Genomic DNA, 16,797 nt, shown 5'->3' with positions numbered 1-16,797 from the left:
AATATAATGCTTATATTATAAAGATACAGGATACTAGGGACAAGCAAGAACTTGAATTTAACAAAACGTTTAATAAAATATATCACAGTTGTCCATCTACAATTTGTTAAAAATGCTGAACAGCGATTCAATCAGTTGAAATATAAAATATTTTCTCAAACAATTTTGAATGATGTCTTCAAATTAGACAAAATACTATTAATACTCAGCAAAATTCTCGGTCACCTTATGACATTCCTCAATGCCTTATCAAAGCTGAGTGTGTAGGAAAGTAAACGGTCTGTGAACACAATTCAGTTTCTGATAAGGTGAATACCTGTGACGTAATAAAATTTTATCGACGGTTAGCAAAGATCCTGAACGTTGTGTTATAGAGAGGCATGTTTTGTGCTGATCTTGAACATTTCAAAAATACAAAACTAAACATATTCACAAACATTGTGATGATAAGAAACTATACAAAAAAGGAAGACCTTAATTTTTTTTTTATTATATTTCGTGTGGATATAAAACACGGAGTTCTTTTATTCAAAATCCTTTCCGCCTTACTCTCTATAGATCGCTCCAGATTGTGTTTTGTTCCACGATTAAAAATTGCCTTTTGTTTAAATCATCGAGGCAGTGGTTTTGTAATCTGAAGTGTTGGCTCACAGGGAATAAAGGTTTTTTTGTTAGGTCGGTCGTGTGTTCGTTCAAGCGCTTGTGAAAAGCTGTTTAGATTCACCAACATATTTAAGGCCACAGTTGGGACAGTGGAGCAAATATATCACATTGGTACTCTTGCACTGCACGTTACAAAATATTTTGCGGTGTTTCCCGTGACCGTGCCGGTGAATGATGACAAGTGATGCATTTGTTTGCAACTTTTACACCTTCTGTCACCACAGGAGCGACTCTCGCCTGCCTGTCAAGTTGGGTCCTCACAAGCAGACTACGCAAATTATCTGGCTGTTTGAAAGCAATGATGGTGGTTCGGGAATATTAACAAATTTTTGTTAGTTTATTTGTTTCCATAAAGGGACAATTGCCTTACAGATTAAATACAAGAGTTACGACTGTATTATCATTTGGTGGTTCGGGAATATTAACAAATATTTGTTAGTTTATTTGTTTCCATAAAGGGACAATTGCCTTACAGATTAAATACAACAGTTACGACTGTATTATCATTTGGTGGTTCGGGAATATTAACAAATATTTGTTAGTTTATTTGTTTCCATAAAGGGACAATTGCCTTACAGATTAAATACAACAGTTACGACTGTATTATCATTTGGTGGTTCGGGAATATTAACAAATATTTGTTAGTTTATTTGTTTCCATAAAGGGACAATTGCCTTACAGATTAAATACAAGAGTTACGACTGTATTATCATTTGGTGGTTCGGGAATATTAACAAATATTTGTTAGTTTATTTGTTTCCATAAAGGGACAATTGCCTTACAGATTAAATACAACAGTTACGACTGTATTATCATTTGGTGGTTCGGGAATATTAACAAATATTTGTTAGTTTATTTGTTTCCATAAAGGGACAATTGCCTTACAGATTAAATACAACAGTTACGACTGTATTATCATTTGGTGGTTCGGGAATATTAACAAATATTTGTTAGTTTATTTGTTTCCATAAAGGGCCAATTGCCTTACAGATTAAATACAACAGTTACGACTGTATTATCATTTGGTGGTTCGGGAATATTAACAAATATTTGTTAGTTTATTTGTTTCCATAAAGGGACAATTGCCTTACAGATTAAATACAACAGTTACGACTGTATTATCATTTGGTGGTTCGGGAATATTAACAAATATTTGTTAGTTTATTTGTTTCCATAAAGGGACAATTGCCTTACAGATTAAATACAACAGTTACGACTGTATTATCATTTGGTGGTTCGGGAATATTAACAAATATTTGTTAGTTTATTTGTTTCCATAAAGGGACAATTGCCTTACAGATTAAATACAACAGTTACGACTGTATTATCATTTTAACATTTAGAGAATGGGTAACTGCACGCAAGAAAGTGTAGTACATATTGAAAAACAATGGGAACAAGGAAATGAAATTATACTATTGCTTCGGCAAAAATAGCGAAGCGTCAATAACAGGACAATTCAAATACGTCAAAATCCGAGTCAATCACATGAATGTGAGAAACGAAATTAACGATCCATATTTACATGTAGTCATAGATCATCAAATAAAGGATTAAGTTTTAATTTATAATCACAGTCCAGATATACATCAAATCACGTGATGTATATATATCGTGACACTGTATCCTACTTTGGAAGATCAAATGGTTTGTCATACGATTTGTATTATGGATATTTTGAAATATACAAATGGAAAAAGCAAACGTGCATTCCTGTTTAAATTTGATGGTAAAAATGTCAAATGCGATTAAAAAATAATAACAATTGCAGATATTCGCTTGAATTTTTTACGCAATCCCAAGGTAATGGTGTAGATAATTTTTCGGGGAAAATTGAAAAATGTGTGTGTATTCCTCTTTCAGAGACTAAAAATACATTTTTTACGTTAAAACTGAAAAAAAGTTGACTTTACTTTGTAAAACTGGTTGTGTAAACTCCACAGGCCACAGAATGATGATCAAATGTTTTCATCAGAATTCATATTCACAAGACTAAAAACCTTAGCTCAAGGCCAACCAAATGTCTTCAATGAATGACGAAGAAACACTCATACATTAGGTGTAATTCAACTAAAATTACTGTCTTTTAAACATGTTTAACCAACCAGTGCTCTCACAAAATTAAAGGAACTAGTTATAAATTATTGTAATAAAACATATGAATATAATGATGTAAACTATATGGATTGTGAAAAACTCGATGGAAGTTTTGAATAAATTACATGCTTGGTATGAACCAGCAGAAAATTTGGACAGTTATGATTTTTCCATACTTTACCCGACATTTCCACATTACCTTATTAAAAAGAAATTTTCTTTTCTTATCAAATGGTGTTTCCAAGAAACAGATCGAAAATAGATTTGCTGTTACAAAGAAAGATGATTTTTCTGAGACAAATTTACTTCCTGGATCTGTGAGGACACGTTTAATTCATTCAATTGTCTTGATAAATGGGAAAAAATGTGCTTCTTTTATAGCAGCTCTATCCATGTATTGTTATGAATCTTAGTTTATGACTAGACTCCAAATTTGATTAAATAGACAAATTTCATTAAAATTATTATACGTTGATGATATTTTTACACTGAATAATTCAGACTTTTTACCCTGCTGAAATTTACCCTTAGAAAATGACTATAAATAAAGCTAATATGGAAAGTTACAATTGTTCTTTTCTGGATTTTGATGTTTCCATTTCACAAGGTAAACTCAAAAATAAAATTTATGACAAGAGGGACGATTTCTCGTTTCATATTGTTTATTTCCTTTCCTTGACGGGGGCGTTCCTCTGACATATATACGGTGTCTATATTTCTCAAGTAGTTCGATATGCCTGTGTCTGTAGCGATGTTTTAGAAAATAAAAAAAATCTCAATGTAACCAGTAAATTGTCAAATATTTTATACCAAAGATTTTGACTTGCTTTTAACATCCAGGCGAAATCAGTGCGCTACTAAACTGAACTCCCAATCAATCACTGATTTCCTCATTTTCATCATCCACCCTGGCGTAGATATATGATTCGACTCGAACCGATGAAAATCATCGGCACAGCCTCGCATTATCCCGCAGTAATTAGCCGCAGTTTTATGTCGAGTCAGTGCACTGTTACTTTTTGTTAATGTTTTTTTTCAAAATTAGATGGATATTCTAACGTAAATGGAACTACTGGATCAAACTGATCATTGATCACTTATCCGTCACATTTTGAAATCGATTGACTAGTTCTGTAAATCGAACATTTGTCAATCAAACTCTTAAAAGAGTTGATTAGGAATTCATGTTTGATATCTGATCGATAAGAGATGAGTTTGCAGTTTGAAAAAAGAAATCTTTGAAATATGAAATAAATTGACTTCATTCATTAAATAATATTAAAATGGACAAGAAGTATGTTTTCAGACATCATGAATAGTCTTGACTAGTAAACAGCAAGTAAATGTGCTAACATGTAACTTATCAATAAAACTCGATCACTTTTTACTCATCAAAATCATCGTTCAAACACTTTAGAGAGTTTGATCGATAAGTGTTCGAACAACTGAGCTAATCAATAGATAATAATTCTATTTTTGACCGATAAGTGATCGATGGTCAGTTTGATCGATTAGTTACGTCAGGCTAATTTGAATACCCTTTGGGTAAAACTAAATGCAGTTAATGTATCCCCAATCAGCACATGAATTCTAATTGAGGCTAGTAACCCGCCTAAGCAAACAACTGAGGGGTATAACACTATATGGGCTATCATAAGCGATGCAACCTAAGGTTTATTATATATTAGACTGATTTATTATTCTAAGCGTAGGATGTTTTACTCATATGCTTAGACTAGCTTTAGTCTACGTAAATAATCAATGAAAATGAAAATAAAAGAATTTTTCACCTGTAGTCATAGGTCTTTCATTCTGTGTAATGATTATTTGTACGCCTATTGTGAATTTTAAAGTATATATCCCGCTCTGAAAAACTAAAATTTCAATAGATCCAAAAGAAGACATCTCAAAACAGAAAACAGTATGATAATCTACAGGACATATGCAACAATAATACAAAACAATTTGGGCAATTTTAGAGCTCATTATGAGCACAATGATTATTAAAATATGATGCAATAACTCCAGAACAGGAAGTTGTGGAGACATGGAACTACCATCATAAATCTTGGGATTACTTGACATTGAAAAGACTTACGAGGTCAAGGTCATACAATTATGTCAAGGTCGCAAACCGGATTCTGCACTCTATGACCTTTGACCTTGTATGTACATGAAAGGTAACATAGACCAAATATCATTGATGAAGGTCCCATGTCTCTACAACTTCCGTTCTCGAAATATAAATTTTCAAAACCATAGTATGATATTCATTCGTGTTGGTTGATAAAAAAAAATACATGTTTAAGTTTATTCATTAGGTCTTCGGCTTATGTATATGAAACAGTGTTCAGATTGATTCTATCGATTATGGTTTTTAAGATATGGGCGATTGAAAGAAATTGTTTTAAGGGGACATAAATCATAAGAATGATAATGAAATCCATAGTCATTTTCTAGTAGAACATGATGACATCTACATCTTCACAAAGTATGATTATGATATCCTGAAAAATGAGTTCGGGAGACCATGTAGAAAAGAAACGCCAATAAAGGGGTGATAACTTCTAGAATGGATGAAATTCTTCACGGTCTCATCCTGTAAAAGCCCTAAATGATGTCTATCGATGGTCCAAATTTGGTAATGGTATCTTGAAAGATGAATAGGGGAGACCATGTCAAAATAAATTTAGGAAATGTCAAATGAAAAAAATAAAAATATTCCCATGTAGGGAAAGACCTAAATAATGAAGAGCACCTGTGTCAGAAACTTTTCTCAAGTTCTATATAGTGAAGTATTTGTTCAGTTAACACGTGTACAGTCTTTAGCTGACCTATGTTTAAATCAAAATGAAACTGTTATCAAGTTACTTCTGAAGATATCTTGAGACAAGTGTTTCAGTAGGCCAAAATACTTTGAGACTGCTATAATATCGGTTAAAGAGTAATCAAAGGAACCAAGATTCTAGCGGAAATCAAAAGAATGTAATCCAGGGACAAAGATCAGATATGGAAAACAGATACACACAACAAAGAACATAAAATAACCAAAAAAAAAATACATACAAAGTAACAAAAGTAACCATAAAACTTCTGTAGTAATGACTTCAATCTTGTAGGAACATAACTCTGTTCCAGAAGCCTAATTGTAAGTAGTCCAGTGTGGTATAAAAAGTCTGTGTAGTTACGGCAATTTCTGGCATAACGTATGAGTTGTGATATGAAAACTTCATACGCAGGTGCTCAATGGATGTTGCTATAGATTAAAAGAATGCTGACAATTCTGAATAAAATGTCATCACGTTTGTCGTAAAGTTTGGTCAATAGTTTTCTTTACCACCGCTCTCAAAGAATAGGTCAAACTATGAGACTGACTTCACAGTCTGTAGTATCCTTTATCTCAAGTTCTATAGGGTAGATGCGATGTATTAAATCCACGAAACTGGGATTGTTTAACGAAAATACGTCGTCTATATAGCGGAAACTGAGATTAATGGATCTAGCTAAACGATTTCCCTACTTTTGGATCAGATCAGCAAAAAAGTCAGCTTCATAAGAGTGAAGGAACAGGTCAGCAAGTAGAGGAGCACAATTTGTTCCCATTGGAATGTCCACCGTTTGTTGCAAAACGGGTCCACCGCATTTTACAAATATGTTGTCGATAAAAGAAAATCAAGCATTTTGAAAACTTAAAAAACTGTTAATATGGAAGGTGATTTGGAACTGTTTTTTATTAAGTATGAGGGATCTCTATCAAGATATTTTTATCGAATTTTCCATGATCCACGTTGAATTAATACCACTACAAGAGAAACAAGTGTGATGATAGGACCGGAGACCCTCTTTGACAGCTGTGAGTATAGAAGTTAAAAGTTTTAAAAGAGGTTTGTTGGTACATTTTGCAGATCCACGTAAATACCGTAGCGTCACCTGAAGGATATTTCATAGAGTAGACACCAGAAAAAGGGGTGGGATGGGTAAGGCCGGGCTATTTAGCCTCCTATGACGGAGCGCAAAAGTTCCTACTCCTATCGAATTTACCACTTAGAAAGGGAAAGTTAACTATTGGGAGGTAAAAATCATCACGTAAGTTAGTCATAAAATTTCGATTTCAAACATCCTGTTTTATCCATTTACAAAGTAGGGTCTAGGTATGAGGCAGACGAAAATCTATTAGTTGCCTCTTTAAGTTTAAAGTTCATTTGGATAATTAGATGTAAGTAATCATTGAAACTAAAATTATTCTGAAAAAAATCAACTATATGACGGGAAATAAAATTAAAGTACCGGACGACTCGCTTATCTTTTTTTTTCAGACCGGTGCATCTAGTCCATGCTCCCAGTTTTTAGTGGAGTCCGAGTTGGTCATTTGCTTTTGTTACTTTGTATGTATGAATTTTACGTTTTTTGTTGTGTATGTCTGTTTTCCATGTCTGGTCTTTGTCCTTGGATTGCATTCTTTTGATTACCGCTATAACCTTGGTTCCCTTGATTACTCTTTCAGTAGATACCTTGTAAAAAGCTGGCTTCATAGAATTTAATTTGGGAACAGATCGGCTAAGTGTGGCGCACAATTCGTCCCCATAGGTATCGCGATGGTCTTCTAGAATACATTTCCCCAATGAAAAAAAACATTGTCGACCACAAATTCCAACATCATAATAACAACAGACTCGGAGTAATTTTTGTTAGAATCAGTTTGTCCTTCACAAAATAAGCCTTTCCTCTACCTTTGGATGAAAGCATTTGTGGACAAGATCACGTAGAACTGAATGGAGCTTGTAATGTGGCAGTATTGGTGTATACATGTTAGAAAAAATCAAGTTTGTATACTGCTAAACAAGGTAAGTCTACTGGAAGGCTCTCTTGATGGCATTTTAAATTCTTCGTGAATTCTATATTTCATTATATTTTACATAGAAAAGTTGTGTTGCATGCTATGATACAGTGTGGCAATAATTTATTCAAACTGTATTCAAAGGGCATATACATCCTTGTATATTCGTGTCAACGTGTAACCATCAATTATTTTTCTATATGAACCTCTTAGGTTATTTACACACCTTTAATGGGACAAAAGACATTCTACATAAGCCTGTTTTTGAAAAAGTCAAAAGTTAGAGCAAAATACTTTTTAAACATCGGCGAGGATTTCATTTTCAACATAAGAATTTGCAATGGAGCGTCTCTGCAGAGAAATGTTTTGTTCACTCACACTAAATAATTTGTAAAGCCTACATCCATTGATATCGTTAATAAATCTGACTTATATACCACTAAACAAAGCAGTACATAAACGTATATGTTTATCGGATTAGATATCACTAACCTTTTTAAGATTTAATCGGAAATATTTTCTTCCTTCTTTTTGTATTAAAGGTGACTAAACACAAGGTAGGAATGAGTTGGCTTATTTTTGTAAATATAAACCTATGATTTAAATTATTGAAAAAAAAGTAGGTGTATATTTTGAAAATGCATCCTTCCCTGGTTTGACTGAATCCATTTAAACCCAAAACCGTAAAGAGAATGTTTCAAATGACATGCATTCAATACCTTAATACTGACTATTATACTGCACGCTACACGTACCATACAAGAAGAAATTAGTTAAATTATATCTATCATTTTTATGCGTTTTTGAGTTGATTTTATGTTTCAGGTAGGGTAGTGTGTTACACCGAATGGAGCCTGAATTCCAAGCTTCATAGCATTGCCGTGCAGGTAAAATTGTACATGTATACACAACATAACATAGCTTTCTTTGGCATATTATAGTCGTGTATTAAGGCGAGGCTTGCGTGATAAAAAAAAAAGTTGGAATGAAATATAAGGCTTTTTAGGTTATTTTAAGGTAAACTTGAACAAAAAGGGACAAAATTGTGAGGACATTTATTATCACTGCGAATATTTCATTTATGAAGACAGTATTTTATTTTGTTAACGCCATGCTCGTGGTCACGTGTATTTTGCGTTTGTTAACTATAAATGTCCCTCTTTTTCGCAGATAACCACGCCAAATAACAATTTTACTTGACTTCAAATGCCTCTGTACCCCTTTATCAAATCTACTAAACTCACTAAATACACATACCCTGTAATATGACAATGAGGAAGTATTTCAAACCATTTAATTACCGTTCATAACATATATGAAGTCATGCACAGATTTCAAAAATACATTTATGCTTGTGAATATTATCTAATTACCTAAAGAAGAATCGAATTTAATCTATCAAATGTGAAGTTTGGCGTATAGATGTATCTGTGTTACAATTTCATTAAGACAGAAGTGTGCAAAACCTACACATTTGCCAGTAAAAAGATTTTTTTTTTTAAAAGTGACTAAAAAAATATACTTTTATCAAAACTGAAAATATTTGTGTCAAGATGGCGCTAGAATGAGAAAATAAGTACAGGTGACCCAACAGGGAATTCAAATTTGAAATTGTTTTCTTTTTTATTTTTTTAAATCAGTGTTCAGTTATTTAGACTTTGCAGCAAGTCATATCATCTTGAAATGAAATAAAAATGTATAGGAAGGACGTATGTATATACAAGAGAAGTTTTATAGATAAGTATTTTTGTACTTAATTTTTCTAACTTATATGTATATGCACGCATGGTATAAACATTATGAAGATGCTACAGCTTTTCTGTACTGCTTTGGGAATCACACATTTTTTTAATAATGTAAATAAAAAATATTCAATGATCACATTTGGACGTTTTTTGCCAGTTATATAATGCTGGAACTTTAAAGGCAATATATCAGGATAAATGTAGGTTTCACAATGAGTGAAAGTTGAATACTTTCTTATTTAATTTCGACACTATAAAAATATTGAACTATTGTGAGTTATAAAACTCTTTTCTCTGTGATTCTTTAGAAATATTTAAGCCGTTCTGTATGACTTAAATTCTAGCGATTGTCCGTCTACGGCGTCACCAATTGTGTCAGGAGAATAACGGTAGAAACGACGCAACATCGCTTTCGACCAATCAGGTTTTATAGAAAATGATATACTCAATCACACAACTACTTTTCATATCACTAGTCCATATCACATCGTCCTTAGTGTGATATCGCATATATCTAGCTGTCCAAGAAGTAGATATTAAAGCGACAAAATCATAGAGAATAAATAATACACAATCACATAACACCCATTTGTAACGACGAAGTTTTCATATCACTAGTTTTTATCACATCGTCTATGGTTGTGAAATCGCAATTATTTAACCGTCCAAACAGTACAATAAATGTTTTAAATTCAGCGACAGCTAATTTTGGAGGATTCCGTCAAATAAACATATTTGGATTCGAGTGTTTCAATTTTAGCGGTTTCAAAAAATGTTGAGCGTTATATTGTGTAAAATAAATCTATTCGCGGGTTCAATCTCTCGCGGTTTTCTGTCAACCGCGAAAATAGTGAAAATTAGTACACCGAAAAAACTAGTACGTTTACAGTATAATAAACGACAAAATCAAAGAATTGGAATTGAAATGTTGTCAATTGCAACGTCATTGATATCTGCCTAAATAATTTGGTTATATAGGATGAAACTACATTCAAGTATGAGATGAAATAGTCATCTAAAAATCATGAAATAACCAAAACAACAAATGTAAACGATTCCATAAAAAACCTGGGAGTATGGACAAGGTACACTGGTAGGGACCTGGTCATTCAAAACTTTTAACTTCTATACTCACAGCTGTCAAAGAAGGTTTGCTGTCCTACCATGTCACTTGTTACTCTCATAGTGATATTAATTCATTGTGAAAATTCAGAAAAAATCGAAAAATCTTCTGGAGGCGCTCAATTCAAGATTGTGATCAGAATACAATAACATTAAAATCTATGATTTTTCAACTCTTTATAATTCTATTCCCCTTACTCCAGTTGAATTCCCGTCTCAAAAGCATAGTACATCGTTGTTACTCCAAAAAGACGGAACACCTAAATACAAATTTGTACTTCTTGGTAGAGATTCCTAATACCTTGTGAAAAAAAAACAATTGCAATCATCTACAAAATATACCGAAGAAATTGTTTTCATAATGCGGGAATTTTTTATCGACAGCATATTTTTCAAGTTTGATGGTCGCGTTTTTCAGACAAACGGTCGGCGTTCCAGTGGGAAAAAGTTGTGCTCCTCTACTTGCTGACCTATTTTTTTTCCAGGCCAAAAGAAGGAATATCGTTTAGCTAGATCTTTTAATCTCAGTTTCAGCTATATAGATGACGTATTATTATCAAACAATCCTAGTTTCGTGGATTTGATACATTGCATCTACCCCAAAGAACTTGCGATAAAGAATATACATATCCTGACCTACACTTAGAGATCGATGGTAATGGAGAACTATTGACAAAAATATACGACAAACGCAATGACTTTTTATTTTGTTTTGTCAATTTTCCTTTCATTTGTTGCAATATCCATAAAGAACCTGCGTATGAAGTTTTCATATCACAACTCATACGCTATGCCAGAGCTTGCAGTAACCACGATGATTTGTATGTCTGTTTTCCATGTCTGGTCTTTGTCCCTGAATTAGATTCATTTGATTACCGCTTTAACCTTAGTTCCCTTGATTACTCTTTCAAGATATTTTTTATTCTTGGGTAATCATTTTTTTTTTAAATTTCACCTATGTTATTATCACTTTGGACTTTTTTTTTAAATTTTGTTTTTGTCAATTTTAAATAGACAGGGCAATAAAGTCTTTTTTATGTCTATCAGGTACTGGAGGACGATTCGATTTTGTTTTTGTGATGGTGTTTACCTGAATTGGTCTATGTGCAGATATCGGGTTTCATATTCTTCAGGATCAAGGTGTCTGTATGTTGTGGTTTATCTAGATATGTTAGACATTTACCTTTTTAATTTATATGTCCTTTATTCTCTGGAAAGGAGTTTGGTTCTTTACAGTTTAGTTCTTTGTAATTGTTAACCAGACTGTTGTTTTCCAGAGAATTTTAAGTAACTGATTCATGTCTTATTAATATCTGGAGCACCTGATTATGACCATTCCCGTTTTTCGTGTGAGTTCACACTGAGAGTGTTTTTAGCTTTCGTGTGTTGTCTTGGTTTCTATCTTTAGTAGCTTCATATGTCACTGTTTTTTTTTGTTTTTTTTTTGTTTTTGGAAATATAATGTCAACATTGTGAATGTGGATTGTCTCTGTTTCATGGTTTCATGTTCAAGTCATGTATTTAAATTCTGATGTCTCTGGGGTGTCCTGCTGTTTAAACGTCTGTTTGTTTTTGCTTGTGTTTCATATTTCAATAAATCCAGTTCTATCTATGGTATTTCAGTTAATTTTCTTTAGATCTACGATTTCATTTTTAATTTAAAAATCTGGTAGATATTGCACCTTAATTTTAACAACATTTGTTTTAACTCAGTTTTAAATTGAATAATGAGACATTAAGAAGGTATATTCATTTAATCTAATTAAACACGAAACAGTAAATGTAATATTAACGCAGAGAACTTTGAACAAATAAGTACAATTAAACTTATCAGTTGATTTAAAGTCAACAATTAAAATTGAAATTGTAACAGACATACCGATATGCAACTACAAACGAAGCTTCAAAATAAGGTCTGCCTAAAAATATTCTTATGGAATGTTTATCGAATAATACCGTTAAAAGAAACTTCCATAAACTTTTCATAAATTGAAATGAAAGTCTACAGCAATATCATTTGAAATAAGTAACATCTCTGAGTTGATATTTTACGTCACTATTTAAGAGATTAAGGGTACTGAAGCATAAAAAAGAAGAATACAAAACTAAAACAAATGACTATAATTTAAAAACACACAAATGAAACAGATCAACGATATATTCTGCTGTCAACATTGTGTATGTTGATCGTCTTTGTTTCCCGTTTTCACGTTCTAGCCATGAACTGGGATTCTGATATTTCTGAGATGTCCTTCTGTTCTCAAGCGTCAGTAATTTTTGCCGATATTCAAAATCACTCCATATAAGACATAACAGCTCATGCTGTAAACAAATCACTCGCTCAACAAAACACAGTATAGTAGGTGGGGTGCAATATTCGTACTCTTACTCAAATTAATTTGTAATTTTATTAGCAATATCACTGTGGTCAATAATAAAAAAAAACGATATAAGCACAATATGCCGTACTAGTGCTGTAGTGATACACTTTCGGAGTTGTCCGAGGATATGCGCAAAAGTGAATAGGCATTCTTAAAGCGTAGTGGAAATACGGCATAACCACAAGTTTACAAACTTGAGACAAATTTGATAAATTATAACCAAAAACAGAGAGAGAATTTAGAAGAGCGAACACTAATGCCAAAGATTTCATGTCAACGAATAATCCTAGGGAATTCTGGGAGAAAATTAGTAGACTAGGGGTCCAAGACAATACAAACCTGTACCGATGGAAATTATTGATAAACATGAAAATTCAGTGGGTGATTAACATGCTTTGCTTAAAAAACGGCGCATAGACTCACAATTTATACAACGGAAGTAACAGTGATGAGTTCAGTAATGGTCATTATAACCAGGTTAAACTCCACACACAATTACTTGAACAAAACATGGACCATCCAATATATATACTGAATGAACAGATGAACAGTAATATTACAAAGGACTCAATATGATCGTTATGAATGACAAAAAAAATAAATAACCATACATTGTGCTACAGTTGTCTCTAGTTATCGAGACACTACATAAACTTTTTCAGTTAGTGTTTGACACGAGCATCATCTAATCAATTTTGAGACGTTCTGTTATATGCCAATTCTGAAAGACAGTTGTAGGATAGTAAATCCGGATGCACTATAGAGGTATCAATTTCTCTTCTTGCATCAGTAAACTGTTCAGAGCCTTCATTTATATGAGACTTACAGACTACCTTGAAGATAACAATATTCTTGTTGACGAACAAAATGGATGTATGAGAAATCGTTCGTGTGAAGACCATATTTTCACCCTTAATGCTTTGACTTTAATGATAGAGTCATGAAGTTGTATGAATTACTCAGAACCAATGTGGATGGTAAAATATATAACTCTATAAAAAAAGTATTTACCAATGCTTTGAATCTTGTGTCAGAATAAACGGAAAGTTAACCAACTGGTTCTATTGTAATATAGTAGTGAAGCAGAGAGATAACTAAGCACTGACATTGTTTTCAATATTCATTAATAACTTATTATTGGCACTAACCGATTTCGACCTTGGTATCGAATTATCTGATTAAAAACTGTGTGCGTTACTTTATGCTGACGATAAAGCATTATTGGCAGTTAATGAGAACGATCTACAACGCATGCTAGATGAGATCAATGATTGCATGATTGGTGAAAACGTTGGAGAGTTTCAACAAACGGTCGGCATTCCAATGGGAACAAATTGTGCTCCTTTACTTGCTGACCTATTCCTTCACTCTTATGAGGCTGACTTTATAGCTGATCTGATCAGAAAGAAAGAATATCGTTTGGCTAGATCCTTCAATCTCAGTTTCCGCTATATAGATGACGTATTATCTTTAAACAATCCTAATTTCGGGGATTTGATACATCGCATCTACCCAAAAGAACTTGAGATAGAGGATACTACAGACACTGTGAAGTCGGCCTCATATGTTGACCTACACTTAGAAATCGATGGTAAATGACAACTATTGACCAAACTTTACGACAAACGTGATGACTTTTCATTCAGAATTGTCAACTTTCCTTTCATCCCTTCGGCTCCTGCGTATGGAGTGTTCATATCACAACTCATACGTTATGCCAGAGCTTGCCGGGGCTGCGCAGACTTTTTGTATCGCGCTAGAACTCTGACAAGTAGGCTTCTGGAACAGAGTTATGTTGCTACAAGATTGGAGTCGTCGCTGCAGAAGTTTTGTGGCCGTTATCATGGGCTCGTGGATCGTTGTGGTGTATCCATCGGCACCATGAGAGCTGATTTGTTCAACGGGTCATAGTTTTCCTTCCCTCGTTTGTCTACCTCGGACTTGACTTTTTGTGAGCCACTCGGCGGGTGTTTCTAGAAAAGCAGAGGACGCTTGCCCTGTCGGTGCACCTGGTCCATGCTCCCAGTTTTTAGTGGAGTTCGAGTTGCTCATTTACTTTTGTTACTTTGTATGTATGATTTTAGTTACTTTATGTTCTTTGTTGTGTATGTCTGTTTTCCATGTCTGGTCTTTGTCCCTGGATTACATTCTTTTGATCACCGCTATAACCTTGGTTCCCTTGATTACTCTTTGATAAACACTGACAAATCGAAATGCGTCCATTACAGGAAACCTAGATGTAAACCTACATAATTTGATTTCAGAATTGACCGAAATAAAATGGATAACGTAGACGAGTACAGATATCTTGGCATTGTGTTTTCATATAATGGAGTATATTAAACAAACCCTGAAGCGCCGTCGAAGACAGATGGTCGAGCATTACGAAAAATGATATCGAATATTCATAAATTAAAGGATTTTAAATCATATCAAAAACTTTTTTATTCTTGTGTGGCACCTATACTAGATTATTCATCAGGAACATGGGGGACATTAAAAATCTTCCAAAATGGAGTACACAGAAATTCACAGTTACTCTCAATCTATGGAAACATTAATCGAAATCCGTCGTTGGACTAATATGGTTCGTTTATGGAATAGACTGATCAGGTTTGAAGATAGTCGATTGACTAAACAGTGTTTCATTTACATATGTTTTATATGTATGATAAATGCAAAATAATTGATGTGATGATCTGAAGAATATTCTCCTAAAACTAGACTTGATTGATTTTTTTAGCGTAAGGAAAATATTGTTTGACATTGCTTAATTAGTAATGATAGGTATTATAGATCATTGTGGAAAGATAACATTGTTAAATTTCTAAAGCTTAAACTTACGCTCAGTTAATAAAAACAACTTTTGAACAAGAACCATACATTATTCTGACCTTAGTAAAAAAGAACGTTCATACTTAGTTGAACTCCGAAGTGGGATACTCCCGTTAAGAATAGAAACTTGTCGGTACAATGATGAACAATCCAAGGAAAGAGTCTGTCAATTCTGTAACCAAAATTGCATTGAAAATGAGATATATTTCGTATTTGACTGCCCGCTTTACAATGAACTGATAAACATTATTGTCGCTGATATTCGGTCAAACTTCTTACCATGAACAAGGACGATAAATTGTGTTATTTCATGACGAACTTCCCGAGGAAAATCGCAAAATATTCATTATCCCTATTTAAGAAACGACGTTAATTGGTATATGGATAAATCTGTTTACTTACTCTGCTTTTTGTTCTTCATAATAACTTAAATGCACATTAAGAAACTTTTCATATTTTCATATCTTTGTCACAGTGTGACTATTTCCTATGTTATCCATGATAATTTAATACAAATGTTTCTATACAAAGAGGCGACTTATAGTCCGGATATAAAATAGCCAAGGACCTGATTTAGATTAATCAATCATTCAGTGACCTTGAGCACTTTTCATTCTTCCAGGTTCTGAAAAACCTATTGATATTTCGATTCAAATCATTGAAAACGTCCATTTAAGTGTTTTTACAATGTCCTGAAAGTGCGATTGATAGCGAAGAAGCTGATAAAGATTCCAGCTCTTTTAGCACAAGTGGTGGAAACTGTTTCGCAAGACTCTTTACGACCATAATAGATCAATTGGAAATTTCTGTTATGATTCTTATTCTTATTTCCACCATTTTAATTTTTGTCGTCGTGCCGATTCGGAAAACACGACGTCACAATTAAAACCTTGAAACACTGAACATAAATCAACAACAAATCTACTGTCGTTTGTGGGTTACAATTTTAAGTAGTTACAAGTATGAATAAGGTCATACCAGAAAGATATATAAGACACCTACTTTCGTCAAAGTGCTCGTCCACCATCTTGCGTCATCGAAACCAGGTAAAAAAGTCTAAACCGTGCTCGTACAGGATAGTGACATTTGTTCTTTGTAAAAGCGAAATGACACTTTC

General features: G+C 33.3%; 1 protein-coding gene and 1 long non-coding RNA gene across 4 annotated transcripts in view; one reads left to right on the top strand and one right to left on the bottom strand.

Annotated features, from left to right (window-relative positions):
* Window positions 1-8,162, bottom strand: part of LOC148611777 (uncharacterized) — a 71,381-nt gene extending 63,219 nt beyond the window's left edge. The window contains exon 1 of one of the 3 annotated variants that reach the window (XM_088592641.1): window positions 8,090-8,162. The gene's annotated coding sequence lies outside the window, so the exon portion shown is untranslated. Of the gene's footprint in view, window positions 1-2,188; window positions 2,207-2,576; window positions 2,714-8,089 lie in introns of those variants that run through there. The other 2 variants (XM_088592640.1, XM_088592643.1) reach the window with 2 other exon arrangements.
* LOC148611776 (uncharacterized) lies at window positions 8,058-15,706 on the top strand. Its single transcript, XR_015924206.1, has 3 exons — window positions 8,058-8,154; window positions 8,423-8,484; window positions 15,110-15,706. It is a non-coding gene; the product is annotated as an uncharacterized LOC148611776 (long non-coding RNA).
* The last annotated feature ends 1,091 nt before the right edge of the window (window positions 15,707-16,797 follow it).

The sequence above is a fragment of the Perna viridis genome, chromosome 7 (assembly GCF_037379345.1).
Source record: "Perna viridis isolate PV_CMFRI_1.1 ecotype Kerala chromosome 7, ASM3737934v1, whole genome shotgun sequence".
Taxonomy (NCBI): domain Eukaryota; kingdom Metazoa; phylum Mollusca; class Bivalvia; order Mytilida; family Mytilidae; genus Perna; species Perna viridis.
This window is presented reverse-complemented; position numbering and strand designations above follow the sequence as displayed.